Source organism: Amia ocellicauda, chromosome 4 (assembly GCF_036373705.1).
Source record: "Amia ocellicauda isolate fAmiCal2 chromosome 4, fAmiCal2.hap1, whole genome shotgun sequence".
Taxonomy (NCBI): domain Eukaryota; kingdom Metazoa; phylum Chordata; class Actinopteri; order Amiiformes; family Amiidae; genus Amia; species Amia ocellicauda.
In genome coordinates this window covers 25,453,089-25,473,562 of record NC_089853.1, presented here as the reverse complement: position 1 = coordinate 25,473,562, position 20,474 = coordinate 25,453,089, and the positions used below count along the sequence as shown (strand labels likewise).

General features: G+C 37.4%; 1 long non-coding RNA gene across 2 annotated transcripts in view; it reads right to left on the bottom strand.

Moving 5' to 3' along the window:
* LOC136748132 (uncharacterized) overlaps positions 1 to 20,474 on the bottom strand; it is a 39,908-nt gene that overhangs the window by 4,703 nt on the left and 14,731 nt on the right. The window contains exons 3-4 of one of the 2 annotated variants that reach the window (XR_010816562.1): positions 19,748 to 19,823; positions 16,648 to 17,001 (exon numbers count right to left, since the gene is read on the bottom strand). This is a non-coding gene — a long non-coding RNA (uncharacterized LOC136748132). The remainder of the gene's footprint in view (positions 1 to 16,647; positions 17,002 to 19,747; positions 19,824 to 20,474) is intronic. The other variant, XR_010816561.1, reaches the window with a different exon arrangement.

The following is a 20,474-nucleotide window of genomic DNA, read 5'->3' as shown; positions in this document are numbered from 1 at the left end:
AGAGATGGAGCGGGGAGGAGGGGGGAAGGTGCAGCAGCACTGAGAGACTGAGAGAGCCTGGTTGAGTCTGAAAAGGGCCCGTCAGACGCATTGTTCCTGCCTGAAAGTGGACTTTTCTGTGCCCGTGAGGCTGGGGGGGAGGGGTGGTCTAGGGAGACTTGGGATGTGAAGGGACCTGTTTACTAAAGTCACAGCATGGGAAGGGGGGGCTGATGAATATAAAGTGTTCCCTGAGAGCTGACATTCCCAGGGTCTGGGCTGTGTGCTGCGTGCTTGTGCCCAGCTGCAGCAGGACCGGCCTGACTTCTCTCAGACACTTTGACAGGCCGGCCTTTTCACCAGCGCATTGCTGAGCCAGCCAGCCTCGCTCCCCTAGCAACACCACTGAGAGAGAGGGTTCTCCCAGCCAGAGAGAGACGTGAGGGGGAGGGTGGGGGGTTGGTGAAAAAAGGATGAAGAAATTTCCAAATTAAGGGTGAGACGTTTTTAAGTCTTTTTTTTTTTTTTCTTTAGAAATTATACGATGTATACAATACTGTATGGAACTTTACCTTATGAACTCAACAGGAAAAGGGGATGGTAAGACTAATAATCCCCCCCAAAAAAGTTTAGGATAGGTTAAGTATGAAAAATAAACTGAGGTTATACTGTACAATACGAACTGCAAGAAAGAGGCACAGAGCAAATGGGAAAGTAGTAAATGTCTAACTTCAGAGAAAATGAATGTAAACTGGCAATAAAGGGACTTGGAAGAGAGAAAAGTTAATTCTTGCCTATCTTGATTCTAATGCGTCACTCACATGCAGGGAAATATCTTTAAAATATGTGCTGTTTTCAATCCTACTATACATTAAATTGTAAAATCCAAAGCATACTGCCTATGTCCGCTGTCAGTTTGAAAGTGAAAGAAAGTGTAATCACTCCAATGGCTCTCAATCACTGTAAGCTTTGATATCAGCATACTTTTGGGCTACTTACTTAAATATAACTTTAAACTGCCTTATCATGAAACAAACTTGAATATATTAAGCTTCGTTAAAGGTTGAATTCATTTACAGGTGTTCTGTTCTTAATTAGAACACCAGGAATAACTAATTTTCTATAATTGGCTGCTATTAAGTACCGTGTGTTAATTAATTTAGGCACTGAGAGCAAGCTGTTAATTGAGAAACAAAGGCAAAGCTAGGAAAGAGTCTTGAGAAAACATTAGGGGGTTCAAAATTAAGAGTGTAATCTTTTTTTAAGTTTCTGATTCTTTGCAACACGCAAGCAGTTTTGTCCTATCTCCAATGACGCCAATGATCATTATATATTAATTGTCGAAGTTAGCCAAAGGTTATAACTACATAAAAATGCCAGAACAAAAGATAAACAAAGGTAAAAAAAGTCTATAAAAAATCCAAGCTATTTTTATGTTAAATTAATGTAGCAAAGAATGTAGCCCTTCTTTGTATTTCCCAATGAGAGAGGGCTTATCTGATTCTGTGGTTTTAATCTTGAGGAATCATAATGTATAGAGTTACCAGTATAGGTAGCTCTGAACAGAACTGCGCTCTCTGTATCAAGAGTAATTTTCATTAATCTGCCTTTAACGTGTCAGGGACAGTCATGAGGAGAGGAAACCAACAATACTTGTCCTCCAATCCTTCTGAAGGTGCCCTTCGGTGCCAGGTTGGTTGTGAGGAATAGGGCTATTCAAACTGGAGAATATGTCTTGTTTATAAATGCAGAGATGGAAACCCCAGTCTCAGTGCTGACTAATGTCTATTAAGTATTTGTAAAAATATGTAGACCTAATGTTGTTTTTGTTCTTATACCTAAAATGCAAAATCATTGCCAATATTATCTTAAGGCCCAGTCATAATCTCTGACATACTTTCTCTATGAGAATGCTATGCCCCCCCCAGCCCAAATTCTTCTCTTTATTGTCTTGATCTCTCTTCCTACTTTCACAGCCCAGCATAAAATAGTAATTGGTATTTAAATTATTTCCCTCTTTTTGGATTTATAAAATGTCAGAGGTCTCCCCTAATTTCTGCTGCTTTATTACGAAGTAACACGCTAGAGAGCTTCTTAATCGACTACCAATCAAATTACTCAAAGGTCTTTGCATAGCAGTCCTCAAAGAGCAAGAAAAAATAAAAGTAAATTAATCATTGAAAATATTTAATAAGATTTGTAGGAGTGCTCACAAGAGAAAGTAGTATCACATCAGAATTGTTCAAAATCCCCCCGCAGGTTATGTACTAAATTTACATTACCAATCACCCAATAAAATGAGAGAAATTGAGAAATATTTTGTCTGTTACCTAATTCTCTATCAACTTTAACCCATGCTGAGGCTGCCAGGGGTGGAAGGGCCTGTATATGCCCTGTGACCTCACACAGCTGTGAGCAGATGTAATCTCAAAGCCAGGGGATAGAAGAACTTCTTCATTTCTTTCTGCTAAGATACTTATACTGGAAAGGTTTTTATTAGATTTAACTTGGGTAGGCCAGCATTATGTCAAACCAGACTAGTGACCTACATTGAAATTCATCCAGGACACATGTCAAAGTATTTGTTCCACTATAATGCCATCATCTACAACCGACAAAAACAAATAAGAGCCCCTCTGGTCCTACCTGCCCTGTCATATATAAATCGTATGGGATCTTTAAGGAGCCCGCTCCTGAAATTAACTTTTTAACCCATTCCATAAAGAAGTTAATGTTCAAACACAAAACACAAAAACACTCATTCCAATCATACTTAAATAATTTCTGTAAATCTGAGACATTCTAAAACATGGTTTGGAAATAATTATATTGCGCCTGGTAGCATAATTGCATCACATCAGAAGCATATAGCCGCATTGTGCCATAAGATAACTATGTTTTGTAAGCATAAACTGCAATACTTTAATTATATAAAAAGGAAATATTTAAATAGCCAGGTTGCAAACTATAATCGATCTTTTAACATACCTATTGACATTTTCTATTGTGACGTGGTAGTAACGTACTGCCTAAAGACGTAATGTGATGAGTTTGTATTGGTATTTTAATGACCGTATGATTGAGCACATAGATACTTTATTTTTTGGGAACTGTTTATAGTTAAAATGCGAAGTTTATATATATATATATATATATATATATATATATATATATATAATGGGTAAACAAACCCTGCATGTGGTGATGAAGGTCATTATTACACGATAAGCAACTCGAGAAGTCCCTCCGCACAGGGACTGAGTCCCCAGTCGAGGGGAGGAGGAGGCGGGAGCGGGGGAGAGGGCCACACTGTGCCGCTCGTCGGTGCTTTTCCTCCCGGCAGCGCAGAGCTGAGCCAAGGCTCTGCCAGGGAATTCCGATTCCCGGCTTTGCAGGGCCGCTCGGCCGGCAAAAAGCGATTTGAAAGCTCCCCTGTCGCCGTTACAAAGCTGAGAACAACCCTTCTCAGGATAATCGCGCTTATCCCCAGATTAAGAAGGGATCTGCAGCTGAGGTATCCACATGGGGGAAGGGAGATCCTAACTGGAGAAATACAGTCTTCTTTAAACAAACCCTTTTCCCCCTTTTTCCTTCCCCCCCTATCTTTGTTACTTCACTGGTGCTTGACTAGCCCGTGATTCAGATGGGGAGCTGGCATCGTTTTGATGAAGCGACTCCTTTGTCTGACAGACGCAACTTTACCCTCTGTGTGCGCTTCTCTAAACGACACCAAAACGCATTCATCATTTCACACTCCTTGGCCCAACTCCAACATTATTACATGCAGCGTTTACTGGCAAAACCCTGGAGAAAAAAAGAAAAGCGCATTCAATATTTATCCCCTCAATTCTGTTTTTTCCCCTATAGATCTAAAAGGGAGTATTTCATCTGAGAGGTGATTTAGATGTAATATCACACACATGTTAAATGAATACGTGGAGTCCGCCTACTGTAAACAGCCCCCTTAAATCCGACTTAAATTAGCAGAGAGGGTTCGGTGTATCTCCTGTAACCATGGTTTTCAATTTAAGAGAATAGCGATCTTAGTCTTTTTGTTATTTGGTTTTAAAATATAGAAGTTAGGCCTACCAGATTTTAAATAATCGCACTAACTGCCTCTCAATTTATCAACAAATAATCTGAGATCTGACATCACCTCCCAATTTTCAATTTGTCCTCCACTGATGGTGGTGTGCAATGGACCCTAACAGATACACCTCCAAGTAGTTCTGGAATTCAAAATTAGCAACGTTCTTACAATTCCTCACCAAAGAGTTCATTCCAGCCAGGTTTGGTTACATGAATCAATAGTGATTTTATAGATGTGTGTATATATATATATATATACCCAAGAGGGATAAAACATGGATGGCATTCATCTCAGCTAGAATCTTTAACATGCGACAATTATAGAGCAGTGTGGTGTGCTCAATGCAGTCAATTCATTGTGATGAATACTGACACACTCTCTTGCTTCCTCCTAGGTTTAGTAGTGAACTTGATTGACACTGATGGAGCAAGACTTCTGACTCCCTGTAAATCCCTGTATCATAGACCCACCACCACCCACCCACCCACCCATCTCCTTGATTTAATTGAAGGTAAACTCCCTTAGTTTTGAAATACAGGACTAAGATTGCTTGGGTTCAGCATCTAATTGAATTGGGAACCATCTACAGGAAGAATCTATGTGGTGTATTAGCGCACCTCATGTGTATATATCTACTCAGTCTTCACCAATTCTTTCAATACAAATAAAGACATGTAAGATTATTATTATTCCTATTAGAAGCAACACTGAAACATTATTGTTTTAGCAACATTTCCTTTGACATATGCACGGCTTAAACAATTAATTAATAACATGGTGCAGTAAATGGCTGATTATATTTTTGTCATGTATTATTTTCATTTGTATGTAGTTATAGTCAAATACACAGACTGCTACTAGTACTGCTGGTGAATCACAGTACTGATGCTGGTGAGAGGGTCAGCTGGCTGCTTTCAGGGTTGCCTTCATATGTAATGACAATGTGAGCAGGAAGCCAATAGCCTGCTTTGTTTTATTTTTTCCTGAGTCTTATCATTCTCTCCCTGCTGCACCAGTTTGCCCATCTAAGCTTACATAACCACACAGTACGAGTGGGTCTGCTCGCCTGTCTGTCTGTCGGCCAGCCTGTCTGAGACTGCCTGTGTGTGTCTCTCTCTCTGTGTATTCTGTGGCCAGATGGATTCTGCACACAGAAATTCCCGGCATCTTCAGCTCATAAAATACCTTGTCAGCGATACAAAAGATAGCGAGGAAGGTGGGGGCAGAGTCATTGTGTTTGTATTTGTAAGTGTGTAGGAACGGTGGGTGAATTGGGGGGGGTGTCTGAGAATCACAATTCACAATCGAATTTTTGAAAATTCAGATCTAATTTAAATGAGAAATTTCATTTGAGATTCAGCTGGTGAGTTTAATTGAATGCGTTTTGAGCAGACCTTCCAAATCTGCTCAGATTCCAGACTCCTATTCGCCACTCTCCTATTACCATGCTGGATGCAGTGTCTGCCACATGGCAACGCAGACAACCTCAGACAGTAAACCCCCCTTTGAATCCCCAACGCACAAACGTGAGCGCAAAAGCATGCACACACACACACGCGCACACACACATAACCTATGAATAAATTAGCATGCCTGCTATGTACTGTAGGCACATGAATACATTAACGATCGTTTTGCCTCTCCTCCATACGCAGTGGTGAGAATGAGGGCTTTTTTCTTTATTTTAAACATGGTGTCTGGTCTTGTTAAATGTCACCTGCCTCTCTCTCTCTCTCTCTCTCTCTCTCTCTCTCAATCTCTCAATCTCTCTCGTTTTCTCTCTCTTTCCCTCTTGCATGGAAACATTCCCATTCTCTACTTTCTCTTTTGTTTCGTTGTGAAATACTGTCTGCCCTTGGCGTAAACTCTCTCCATCTCTCCAGTCTTTCTTTCTTGCTGTCCTCTTTTTCTTATAGGGATAATATATTGTAATGGTGGCTTAATTAATTGCCAGCCCAACTGCTGAGCCCGAGCAGAAGGGGGATAGGGAGTACAGTCTACTCACCTGCCAAGATTTTTCACTTTTCTTTTTTCTTTTTTTATCTACAAAGAATTTATTTTTGTCACTGCTTTAAATTTAGCGTTCTCCTAATCCATTGCTAGAATAAATGCGTAACATAGGCTGGCTGAGAAGGAAGATCAGTCTGCCTTCTAAGCATCTATTCTCTTGTGCTGGAAGCTGTGCCTTTTTACAGAGATACAGACTGCAATAACAAACTTCCATAGGGATGATTGGAACCTTTCTTAGCTAAAGCATAATGCGTCACTATAGAGGTAATCTTAAATTTCACTTTTGTGCTGACAGCAGATCCCAAATGGATATACCTCCTGAAAGATTCGGCTGCCTCTATGCACTCAAAAATCATCTAAGAAAAAATATTAGCCAATGCAAATTCAGTCCAAAGATGCTCAAAGAACTTGAACCCAAAATATACACTACAGTGACAGACTTAAATCTAAGAATGCTAGTCAGTATCTAGATATGCAAGTATGAAATGCACTACAACTAAAATGTTGGAGGTATACTGTGTTTGCATGAACTATGCAACAACAACAACAAAAATGTTCTTAAATATTAAGAAGCTACTTTGTAAAATAACAATAATATTTGTAGCACCAAACAAATCAAGTATACAGCACTCGTCATCCTCAGCCTTAACGAGCAGAGAACAACACTTTACCACAAAACATTCTTCTCTCTCAAAATACTATGTAAAGGTCATCATTTCTTCCCCAGACACTGACATACAATTTAATTCTTTGGAATCCATGCATGTATTCCTCCCTGATTATATTAAGGAATAAATCAATAAATAAGTACAGCTGGAGTTGCAGGATCTCTCTCCTGGAGATGTTAGTACAAAAGATCACCCTCCTGCACTTTCAACTCATACTTTGTTTCAAGCACTGGAGTTAAAACAATGGAAAATGAAGCCATCTGCACAGCATCGCAACCTCAGTATCCTCGAGGATCTGAATGCCAAAGTACTTGCTTTAATGACTTGGCTTCAGATTGGCATTGCGTTTGTGGTCCTCTTTTTTGTGTGAAGTGCATTAGGAACTTTAGGTATTAATAATACATTCACATGAGCTTTGATTCAGCATCGTATTCCCTTTAACAAGCAGAACATTACCAAGCTTTAACCAGCAGCACTCCCAGTAAAGATTAAATATTCCTATAAGTATACATGTATGCATCCTCCTCATAGACACTTAAAATCACTCATTTAGGAAGCCTTTCCCATGGCTGGGAGAGGAGAGATGAATGGCAGCATGAAGGCAACTGAAATGGCAGGCTGATGTTTGAGGCAGCTTCTGTCATAATCAATACTGCCAGTTTGATGGCACAGTATAAATGCAGTGAATGAATATCTTGTCCATTAGAGAGTAAAGCACACCGTGGCTTTCAAATCACCTGCTTCCATAGGATCCTGCCCCTATACATCAAAGGCCTGGTGTTTCTATCTGTATCTGTGGAAGATTCCGGTGTAATACCAGCTTCTTGCTATTCAGAGATAATGCAAGAAAAATGAGTTTGGGAATAGTGGCATGTTACAATGCGGCCAACTGAAAGATACAGTTGTGCTTTGTTGCTTTTCCAGAGGACTGTAACATACATTTAAAAAAAGTTATAGCTATTGTGTAATTGACATATTATGTATGAAAAAAATTATAATCTTTTGTTCACCACTGCCAGAAAAGTTCACTAGTGGTGAAAACTGTAATGGTTAGGTGCTGAATTTAATAAACATTCTGTTTATTTAAATGTTGTAAAACATGGGTCTTTTGAAGGACCTACCAAGAAGCAAGCATAATCATGTTCATTATGGATAAGATTAGTTCATTCTTGATTGAAAGAGTACAATAATTACCTACTGTACAACTTTAGACAGTTACTAGCTCAATGTGCATCAATTACTTGCAAGCAAATGTATAATTATATATATATATATATATATATATATATATATATATATATATATATATATATAAACACACACACACTTACATGCATATTTACATATGTACAGCAGCCAGTATTGTAAGGTATACTGCACATTAATTGAACCTCATCAGACATGCAAAGAGAAGTGGACAAACTAATTAACATTGACACAGGCACACAAGCACACACATACACAGAAAAACAAAGAGCCTTCTTGTCCCAGGGACACTTCCAGGGCTTTGACGCTAATTTAGGCATCTGGTCGTGTCTGGTCTGGGACGTCTTTCCCACCCAGTTCCCCCCCCCCCTCCCTCCAGCAGCACCAACCCAGACAATGGTGGGAAAGGGGTTGTGGACCCTCGTCAAGTGCTCCCCTCACAATGCATCCATTGTGGAAGGGAGAAAGGGGAGCAGAATAATAATGTGAACACTATCAACTGTTTACTAACACGGAGGCTACAGCTGCACGCTCCGCTCTTAAAGTGGCAGCTCACATTTCGGGTTTCTTTTTGTTTTTTGTTTCATTCTGCTGTCGAATGCCAGGGGCAAAAAGCAACATTTACTCAAGGCTAGTGTGTGTATGTTGGAGTGTGTGTGCGTCCGTGGGGAGGTATGGGCTGCATGTGTGCTTCTGTCCATAGAAGTGAACGCAGAAGGATGTTAATATTGAAAAAAACTCAACCGAAATTTAAAACTGATGATAGTGCGAAGATGGTTCAATGAATCTAGTATTTCTCTTGTTTCTAAGATTCAAGGCTTGTGTGCACTACATGTGCTTCGGTTTTAGTTCAATAGGAAAGAAAGCTGTCTTACGGAATTTAACGCTGTTTAGTTGATACAGCTTGTGTGAGACTTGAAAGTGGAAAGCTGCGTCTGTTGCACATAAGGTGTCTTTGCAATAAGCAACTACCCAATCTTAAGGCTCTGAAGACAGGAATAACATTTATGATTAGCAGCTAATTTGTACATGCTCTTCAAAAACCTTTTCATATGCCTCACACACGAATTCCAGTCTCGTCTTTTCCCAGTATTCCTGGGGGCAAACGTTCACTATGTAAAACCAATTATTCAGTCATTCATTCGATTCTACATGTGGTCTGAAGATTCTTTAAAAGCAGAATCTTATGCTGCAAAATCATAACAATCCCTCAGACAAAGACTCAGATTCTTTTTCTAATTTTAGGCGCCGCTCAAGATGTGTCCGTTTATTGAATTATTTCAAAATCTGAGATACTCTATATTAACAAGCTGTTTTGGTGAAGGAGAGGATGTATGTAAAACATATCCTGTTCTCTGTCTGACTATAGAGATGCAGAAGATGCCACTGACTTCAGGTGCTGTGTAAGTATAGCCAAAATTAACGTGTCATCTCAGACAGTTATGGAATCCTCTTACATCTGATTCATAGTGTTTTTTTATGAGTCTTGATTTAGCACATTGGCATGGCAATGTTTATTAAATCATTAAGTCTGTTTTTTAAACCTCCTGCTTTTAGTGATTAGTCAGCAAATCCAATCAAACAGATTTAATAGCACTAGAGAAAGAAAGGGTGGTGGTGCTAGGGTAATGTATGGTCTGCTTTATGGTTTCCCTTTTATCACACTGTAATATCTTACACATTCCACTGCAAAATGGTGTGCATTATACAGGAACAGTCTTGTTAACATAGTGAAATGAATGTGATTACCAACAACTCAAGATTACAGGATCCCATACTTTCTGCTACTATGAAACAGACTTTATTTTTTAAAGGTTAGATTCATAGTTGTCTGTTTTGTTTCTGTTTTCTATTCAGCCTATATATCCATCTGGATAAACAACGTTTAGTCACTCATTGTGTTAATGCAACCACCCCATTTAAATGACCTTTCAAAATACACTTACAGCTGTTTATATATATATATATAAGTGAAGAAAGCTAACTGGTATATAATGAAATGTTAAGCATAACTCAGCCTGTGTAAACTGTACTGTAGATACACACATTACTGTTCTACTGTTCTAGGTTTTCCTTTTTCCTTTACAGCTTTTTCAAATGTTAACAAGAATGATTCTGAAGTATTTTCCTCAAGCTATGAGTGACATCTCCTTTTATTCTCATGGGACTGCACACTATGCTGTTCCTAAGAGCCCCCTACCACACAAATATATCTATTAGTTATTCAGTAGTTTCATACCAAAGGTGAAGTTTCCAAGGGCACTTGCAGTAGAATTAACTGTAACACCAATAATAAAGCTACACTGTGGAGATATGGGAAGGTTTAACAGTTTTATATTTTTCCAACTTGTATTATTATAGTCTCAAGTGGAGGGTGTAGCTAGAAGCCTGTTTAGCCCCTTTGTGCAAGCATATAAATGCAGGTTTTATCTTGTGTATATTGTCACAAGGCTGTTGGTGGTCACAAGGTGATGAAAAGACCCTTGAACATTGTAATGTAAAGGTTTATTTTCTTCTTCTGAATGTATGACCTTTGCTAATCCCAAACAGATTATGTCTTCTTGAAATACCAATATTAAAAAAAAAATCAAAACATACTGTAGGAAATTTAAATGTCCATCCCATGAGTGCCCAGACTGTAGAGTTAGCACTATGCAGCTCAACAGGACTCGTGGTGTCTGTGAATGCAGCATTACACCTCCTGGTCATTGCCATTGTATAGATCTTTACACATCCACTCCATTTGATGTCAAATGTTTTGCCAAATACTGACATACACTGGGCAAAGTCCATATGAATCATGCTCCCCACACAACTGTGGTTATAAGCCAACAATAATGCTACTATGTCATTTGTTAAGAGCTGAAATCGTATGGTGCTTTGCATATCAAAATTTCCTTGGGATTTTTTTTCTTCATAATAATACTAATAACTCATATTATTATACTACTAGTAGTAGTAGTAGTAGTAGTAGTAGTAGTAGTAGTAGTAGTAGAGGTATTATTAGCAGCCTTATTATGGCCTTTTTATAAGTAACTAATTTAATTTGTATATTTTAACTGCACATCTAAACCACATTGTGCATTAATAAGTAATTCATTTTTTATAGTCCTCCAATGATTATGCATTAATTTATTGTATATTCTTGTTTTATTGAATTCTTATTTTACTAGGTTGCTGTTCTTTCCACATACAGTCACATCCAAAGACAGAGACTTACACCACAGATTCAGAATGATAGCCTACTACACTGTGCCAAGAGGATTTCTTTTTAATATTTTTAATATTAAAGACCTGTCACTATCCGTTTTTTGTAATACGATCTATCTACCTGTTTATCTATTCATCTATACATGCTAGATAATGACAGGACCAAAAATCTGTTTCTTTGTTTCTCACGTTGGAAACAATGTGAAACACTCAGTTCATAAGTACTGCATGTCGTTGCATTTTTCAGTTTTCCCTTCGAAAAATGTTTCAAAAGTATGTTTGATACTGAATATTTTAAAATATAAAGTCTTACAAATGATATATTCTCTGCGCATAAATGTAAATTGCACTGTCAATAATTACGTCCGTACTAAATAGCTTAGGCTACTGTGGTAAAAATCTGTTTCAATAGTTTATATTCAGCTTTATGTACAAGCTAATGTTTTTTTCCTTCAACTGAATAATAATATCATAATAATACAAGTAATAGTAAAACAAAACAAAAAACATGTATTGGGAGTTAATTCCCAGTAATGTTAATATTAGACCTTTCGATGTTCTGTCTATAAAATATTTGTCAAATTTTAAACGCACACAGATGCTAAATCTAAATGTTATGTAGTTTGAGTATTATGTATATGCACTGCACTTTGACACATTTAGCTTAAACATTACATACACACAATATTCGAAGTGTAATTAGCAGAAGTGTATTTTACCTGTCCTGTGACCACAACAATAACACGGTAAATATATCTAAATTACAGAGATTTCCTTTACAGTATACTTGTGCATTGTTGATGCGTGTCTGTTTGTGTATGAAGAACACTGATATTTTGCAATGTAGAAATGTAGCTTGTCCCAGCAGCCATGCCGGTGTTCAGCTCGTGTGAAGGACTGTAATGCAGCTGTATGATTCCTCTGTGTATTATAATACAGGTCTGGGGAAACATGCAAATCAGCCCTGTAAGCCACTCCCCTTCAGAAGAGAAAAAAATGTAATTAGGGAGACTGCTGCTTATTTAAGGGATAGTAAAACATCAGTCTCTGACTGTCTCTATCTACCTATATATCTAATCTAAAATTAAGTGTTTTCAATATGTTATTGATTTTAGACCAAAGAATACAAATCCCTCGTCTTAAAATTAATAAAAGTGAGAACATACATAAGAAGTCACACCATTTTGTAAAGAAAAGCAGGTGTGAATTCATATGGCAACATGCCAATTAACTCATTCAGAAGCCTGCTTCAATTTTTTTTAAATGTTTATTTTATTAGATTTGCCGTTTTGATTGTAACTTCTATTTATGTAGTCCGCATTTATATCAAATTAGATTAAATCGGTTAGAAACTACTACGTCTGCGTAACTATGCTTTGATTAATGATAATAATAATGCGCTTGATTTTGTAACAGATAAAATAAGGCTTCTTGTTCGATTTATATTTCGAATACTTAAACTGAGCCAATAGTTTAATATACATATATAAACACACACAAATTGTTTTTTTATGGAACTATTTGCTGTTCAGTATTCTAGAGCACTATACTTAGATAAGCTTTACAGTATGTCCGTTTATTTTCTACAATTATTATCTATAATGTTTCACAAAGGTTTGTATTATTTTAAACAAACTCGTATCAGGGAGAGCTACACACTGTTTTTAAAGGTGTGATATTAAGACCAGGACGTAATCGCTTTTTCTAACCATTAAATACTTTAAGTACATCATCACTTCTAAGGATAATTAGGGTCTCAGTCCTTTATCTGGCATTATTATTATTATTATTATTATTATTATTATTATTATTATTATTATTATTATACGTCTACAAGTAATGCAGAGTGAAATATCTAGGCTAAATATAGTATATTGGGGGAAAAGAGGGTCTTAATAGAAAGATGCTACTTTGTCTTTCGGTCAGCCTTACCATAATCTATAATGTATTGATATACAATCCATAGTTTATAGTGTATTTGATGTCATACAGCAGGATTGTGTGCCAACAGCACCCCAAACACACACACAATGATGGGTGCGGTGAAATGCACTGAGAAGGTGCTGCTGTGTCTTTAACTGTCGGCTCTGCCCTCTCTCCTCGTTTCAATGCAATTATGTTAATGAGAGGAGCTTGTCTGGGCTTATTCATTAACAGCAGCAGTAGCTTTATTGTCTGCTATGTATGTTCTCGTGTAATCTCTGTAAGACCATACACTAACGGGTTTATTTTATTATCTTCTTCTTCTTTAACAGGTTTTAAATAATAAACAAACCGTGCAGTGGCTTCTCCTGGTGAAGGGGTGTTTAATCAGCAAACACAATTAAAAAGGGTATCTTGCATTTCAATTAAAACACCGTTTGAAACATCGATTTCGCTTTTTCCTCCTTCTTTGTCGGTTACTTTTGGGCACCGAAACGTAAATAGGCTGAAATGGTTCAACGCTCTAGCTGTAAGTATACCATTTCTTTTCTGACATTTTTTTTTTTTTTTTTTTTTTCAAAGGTGGATGTCAAATCGATTAGCAAATGTTCTGGTTAATTTAAAGACGAGGTTCATCCCATTCCCATGTATCACAGAGAGCACTGTTCGTTGGCTATTTAAATATCAACATGGCAATCGTGGCTTCGTTGCAATATAATCTACACATAATAAAGAACTGTAGAACCTTTTCCATTCGATTACTATCACATCTTGTATTTTTGCAATCTGTACATTGTCTGTAGTTATTTACATTTTTCCATATGTCTGTTTTGTTTATTTCATTGGTATCCAAGTATCTGTGTACAATTAAAATTAAAAAAGCTTTTGTCTTTTAAAAGTACAATGGCACCAATGTATGCCAATGAACCAAGGGGTTGTACTCATTAAGTGCTCATCACATTCGCTGCATCAGTTACATTAACTAAGGTTTTTTTCCCCCTCAATAAGTTTCTATATGGTTTGAGGATTGTATAATGTCCATTATAATCTAGGCTTCATGTCTACATCTTTGTCATTTTTTTCCTTGGTTTCTTTGAAAAGCAATCATAGACACTAATAATTCTTTTACAACCTTTCCATGATGCACACCTCTTGAAGTGTTACAGTGGCAAATTATTTGTGGCACAAATACAGTTTAGCCAACAAGCTTGTCCAGGGTGGTGTTCAAATTAAAGTTGAGGATGTAAAACAATATTAATGTCTGGCCTCCAAAGGCAGCAGACATATTTCTAACACTGCACAGATATATATAACATTGTTGAAAACTTTTTTTTAAAGCACAGTTGTTCATCACATGTGTAGATAAGTAATATAATAATGTTGCCTTGACAGCCTTACAAAAAGGGGGACAAATCTAAATAAATCAAAGCTTTTTCAGATAACCATGAAAATTGAATGGTGCATAAACTTACTGATATCAATTAATACAGTGTTATGTGCAGCTGATCAACCAATGCTGTTGGTGTCAGCGGAATTATAAGTCATGTAGGCCACAATAGATGCCAATCAAGTACTATACACCATTAATAGCGAGTGATTGGTAATACAATAAAATGCAATATCCTCCTTTTTCTTTTCCTAATGTAAATTGTATCATATCTGCTCAAAATGGAGTACAAACATTTATTCATTTCCATCTGTCTATGCATCTGTCTGAATGTAATTTTTCCACAATTTCCACTCGTTGGCTTACTAGTATTTGAAAGTCAAGTCTCCTATTCTGTTTTTTTTTTAATACAATAGCAACATAATAAATAATAATACTAATATTATTATTAAAAACACAAGATGTTGATTATCTAATTGGATAGTGAAGAGGAGTGGTTTCAGTATAGTAACCTTGTGGAGAGAGGCAGTCTGCGCAGCTGAGGGGTTAGAACTCATGAAATCTCTTGAAGTTTGTTTTCACACAGGCATTTTTAGCAGCAGTGTACTTTGTTCTGGAAAGAACCCATCCATTCTGGAGGTCTCTCTGACACCCCACATTTAAAGTGCCAGTGCAGAGGTCATATTGTGGATTACTCTAATTTTAGCACTAAATTGTTGAACCTCTGTGTGAATAAGCTGTTCATATGTACCATGGATCCAGGGGTTTGTACGCCAGGTGCACAAATGCATAATGAATCCTCTGAAAAGAGAGGCTAAACAAAGAAGAATGGAAAAATCAAAAACTTAAAAGATAATATGGAATCAAAATAACTGAAAAAATATTGCAACTGCTAATTCAAATATTTCACCATATGCATGTAGTGGCAATATGCAGTATTTTTACTTGCTTGTTGTATGCTCTATTTTGTATTTAATGTTTTGATTTTAAAATGTAATTTTGTGTTAAAATTGTAATATTAAAGATTAAAATTAAGTTTGTTTATGCTGAAGGAGTTTGTCCTTCCCACAGAAATTAAATTACATTTTACCTTGAACGAGAATGTGTTTGTATGAAATACTTGTCAATGGCATATAACCAGTATCAAAATTAATGTATTTAATTATTTATCTAGTTTCTCTTACCTATGTATAAAAAACATTTATCATTCATAATTAACAAAATATAATATTTTATAAAGCTTTAAACCAATTTTGAAGAAACAAATGTGTATTTTTGTTTTATTTAACTTTATAGCAGGAAAATTGTTTTATAGAAATCAGATTTAATTTGTAATTGTTTTTGTTTTAAATGCACCATTCAATATATAGCAGGTGGAAAGATGCATAGAATGAGGGAGATCATGCAAATGATGAAATAAAGGTTAATGGTTCCTAGAGAAATGTGCATTGAGAGATGTTTACATTATCGTCTAGACTTAATCAACATTTAATAAATGAAGCCTGTGATCAACCAGCAGAATACCTTGTATATACCTTATAAATTCACATATAGACACATATATATGTAATATGATGATATATATATATGTACACACACATATATACATACCCTCTTCCACTTTTTGTAAATCGCGCATTAAGAATAAAACAAATCAGTCATTTGACAATATATGGTGATTTGCCAACGGTACAAGATAATCTCTAATGACCTGATTTGTGTCATCTGGGATTTGCATAAAGCAGAATGTGTGTGTGTGTGTGTGTGTGTGTTTGTATGACATGATGGGTGGTAAGGGGGGGGGGGTGCAGTGGGTTAGAGAAAACATTCATCGCAAATTGTCGTTTCAGGCATAGAAAATAAAGCGGTCATCAAAAATGTAAGGAGGAGGGGGGCATGTTACAACTTAGAAATAAGTTAATTCAATTAAAAAGGTTACTGGCACATATCCCTCCAAAGAGAGAGAAGGATGGAGAGAAAGCGTGAAGAAAGAGATGACAGGGGAGATGGCAGCAGCTTTTCCTCCTGCTTGTGCCAGTTAATTTATTTCACATTTCTCTGCACCCTCTCCAGTAATTAGCTAGATAAGATAGGTAAGAGTTTAAGAGAGACAGAGATAGTGGGGGAGAGATGGAGAAAGCCCTCTGCGGTTATAAGGCAATGATGCAACCTACCTCGTGCCAACACAGCCATTTTAGGAGCAGCAGTAAGATTTCCTTTCAAGATGGCTTCCTCAGCACACCCACACACACTCTCACAGTTCTCCGGAACACAAAATGGCATCTGGCAGGGCGGGGGACGGCAGCGGCTGGCAGCTTCTTTGTCCCCGTTGGCATCGGTTGGAAGTGTCTCGCTGTTTCTCAGGGGGCACAGATGGCACTAAAGTCTCCTGGGGGTGGGGGGGTAAGGGAAGGGGGGTTTGGGGGATTGACCGGATTTTTTGTTTGTTTGTTTGATTTTTTTATATAAAGATTGTGCCCTTTTATGTTCTTCCTCCATCGAGACATGGTGGGAATAGCTGGCAGCCGCTGTGGGGAAACGAGAAGAAAATAAAGCACTAAAAACAGACCCCTTTCATTATTGCCAAGCTGATGCCATGGCAACTACAATATAATTGGTGTCTTTAGAAAAAAAAATGGAGGGAAAAAAATAAATGTAATTCCTTGGAATACTATACGATGTCGCTGCTCTGCAAGCAACTAGTGCCATGCTTTATTCATAGTAAATATTTTAATACAAATCTGAATGAGTTGTGGGGGCATTAGAATTGGCTCTTGCGAGATGATGCTGGCCAAGGTACAGTGTGTGTGAGACCACAACTCGTGTGTCTTTCTAGTGTGCATCACCGTGCTTATTCATTTCCACCAGATCTGTTTTAGTGAGAAAATCTACAATTGACCAGATGAACCAATGTAGGATATCACGCCTATGAAGGAGCCTGAAAATGTTGAAGATCTTAATATATAAATATACATATGATGGTATTGTGGTCCAGAAGGAGCAGGGTTAACCTAACACTGCAAAATGGAAAGATGGAAACAGCTTTGAGTTGTAATTTTAAAAATAAATAAATAAATGCTGGTATTGAAAGAGCTCTCAATCTCTATCTAGCTTGCATTTTTTTATTATTTTGCCTTACATTTGTTTTATTGTGGAATTAGCTTCTTTTTAATTGCAATGAACATGATTGCTCGTATTGTTTGGAAGATCGGTTTTTAGTCAATAAAAGAGATCTGCAGACAGTTTTTTGTATTATTTTCTCAAGGGAGGAAGTGTGTAGAGTGGGCTACTGTTGTGCTGTTGTTGTTTTGAGGTGTTCAATAATTAGTGTTCATCAAGGCATTTCACTGCCTTTTCTTCTATGGGCTTAGAAATGGAGTGGAGCCCATCAGACCCAAGAGGCCTGTCTCCAGCATTTGAGTTGTACTTTACTACATATTACAATCATTAATATATATTTTTATATTTCTTCAATAGAAAAATAAAACTCAGAAACATGGCACTTCTATTTCCGTATATCAAGCAACCTTACAACAGCAAATAATCTGAAAAACATGTCCAACACCCTTGCTAGCAGGTCTGTTTTATTGGTATGTCACTATCTTTCATTCCTTCTTCCTAGCTGAACCGAAGAACAGGTTAGTTAAGTCAGCATTAGACTCTGCATCTCCCTTTGTGCTCAAGGTGGACGTGAAATAAAAGAAAGCATATGTGTTCCTGGTTTGAAACTGCCAAACTCTGGCAAACTCCTGGGTGCTCTTTGTGACTTATGTTGTTGCTTTCTTTTCCTCTGTGAAACCATAAGATTTAGGTTTATAAAAATACAAAACTATCCCACTTTATCTAACTTGAATATAATTGACTCCTGTAGGTGTGCATGCACATGTATAGCTAATGACTGGTACACTTCAGCTGCAGTCCATACAATCCTACTGTATTCTTTCACCCTGAGTGCAGCTGAACTGTGACTGAGTTTCGTATAGGAAGCCTGTAAATACAATAGTAAGCTAATATCAAAGGCCGCACCAGGAAGCTAGTCCCCCAGCCTGCGGGGGGAATATGTATCTGAAGACTAAAAAAAATCTAAATCCGACGAATAGGGGAGACAGAATGGATGGGTTCTTTGTAAACAGAGCAAGTTCTGAACAGAAAAGTTGCTGAGGCAGATGCTGAAGTTTCAGCATTTTCATCTTGTGCTTCTTTTTTGTTATTCAAGTACAAAGCCGGAGACAGCTTCTCAACCTGCCTGCAACAGGGAGCGAGCCCAGATCTGGGTCACGCTGCCACTGAAAGTCAAAGCTGAGGATCCAGGAGACTTTTCATACATCTTAATATTAAACCAGTTTCCAAAAAAGGCAGGGTGCTGCAGCAAACTGGTGCAGGAAGATCAGCACAGAGACGAGCATAGGGCATCTTGAATTAAGTCTATCTGTCAAATCATTCATTCCCATATCTGAGGTAGACATTTAAAAAAAAAAAAAACGAGCATGCATGTCATTCCCTATACAGTTTGTGTGGGCTTATGCATTGACCTGCCAAAAGTATTTGTAATAAAATTATGTAGAGCCCAACATTGTGGGAGGGGGGTGGGATATGTCTTTTAGCTGTTTCACAATACCAAACAAATCATGACTTTCTTCAACTTTTCTTCAGAGAAAACCTCTCAGACCTACATTTCAAGTGCACACCACGATGTATAATTAAGACCGACTTCAGGAAATAAAAACTGAGATGGTTGGGTTTTAATTTTGAATGTGTAATGGTAGAGAAGCCAATAACAATGATAAATTGTCTCTTGTATCCTATTGTGCATTTGTGGTTTGAGAAGAAATGGTTCCTTTAGACCAAAAATATGTCTGGAGAACTAAAACACATTAGGGCTAGGGAATGCAGTGAGATTGTGGCCGATACAGCATATAGATCTGCATAATTCTTGTTGCACAACCAGGTGAACAGCTCCTTGGAATTTGTCTTCATCATTCTATGCATAGGGTGTGATCACAGACCAATTGCTTTTTCATTTAAATTATGTATGTTTGTGCCTGAGATGCATGTGGTTTTAACACAACCAGACTCAAATCGTGGTTTTGACCATGCTGGTTGCTAACACGCCTGATGTGTTTCTGATGTCTGTGGTTGACCACCACTTGTTACCAGAATATGTATTTAGGGGGATAGTTTTGTTAAAAAAATAATAAACACCAAGAATCAATGTGAATTATTTGTAATAGCTTAGGAATTCTATAGACTATAAACCGGTGATTGTTGGCTTACCTGGGCTTGTAGCCACATCCTCATAGCACTTGCAGGTCCCCAGACTTCTTCCAGTGTCCCTGAAGTGATGAAAGAACTGGTAAATTCCAGCAGCAGAAAAAAAAGATTTACTTACACAATCATGCAGATAATGAACTTTACAATCAACTATTATATTATTTTCAAAGTCTTGTTTGACTTCTGAATAAGTTGTTTTTAAAAGTTTTTTAATGTATAGATTATTATTATTATTATTATTATTATTGGTTTCTTTTTGGGTAAAAAGCAAAATGCTCCCTATGATACATCGCTCTTTGTCAGTATGAGACTGAGTTAGGAGATAATGACAATTTGACAGATCTGTATATAGTTTATATAGGCTTTTGAAGTTGATCCAGTTTTAGAAACTGCTACCTAAAGTATAGATAGTGTTTCCTCCAGGCCATCTCTAGGGGTCATTATCTTATGAAGACCTCCTGTGTAACCAGATTTAGGGTTCTGTCCATACATTTCAGTGCGCATTTCACAATGAGGTGGTGGCACAGCAAATACTCTTAGCCCTCAGTTTAAATATTGTAAGGCTGCTGTATACAGGGCCGGCATGAAGGAGGGGTGCTGATTGGCTGTGCGCTAGAAGCATGGGGAAGTGATGCAGCTGCCCAGACTGAAGCTGCCGCTGGGTACTGAACCAGCGTCTGCTGCAAGGTCAGCCTCAAGTATATTTAACAGAGGTAGCAGGCCCCACACT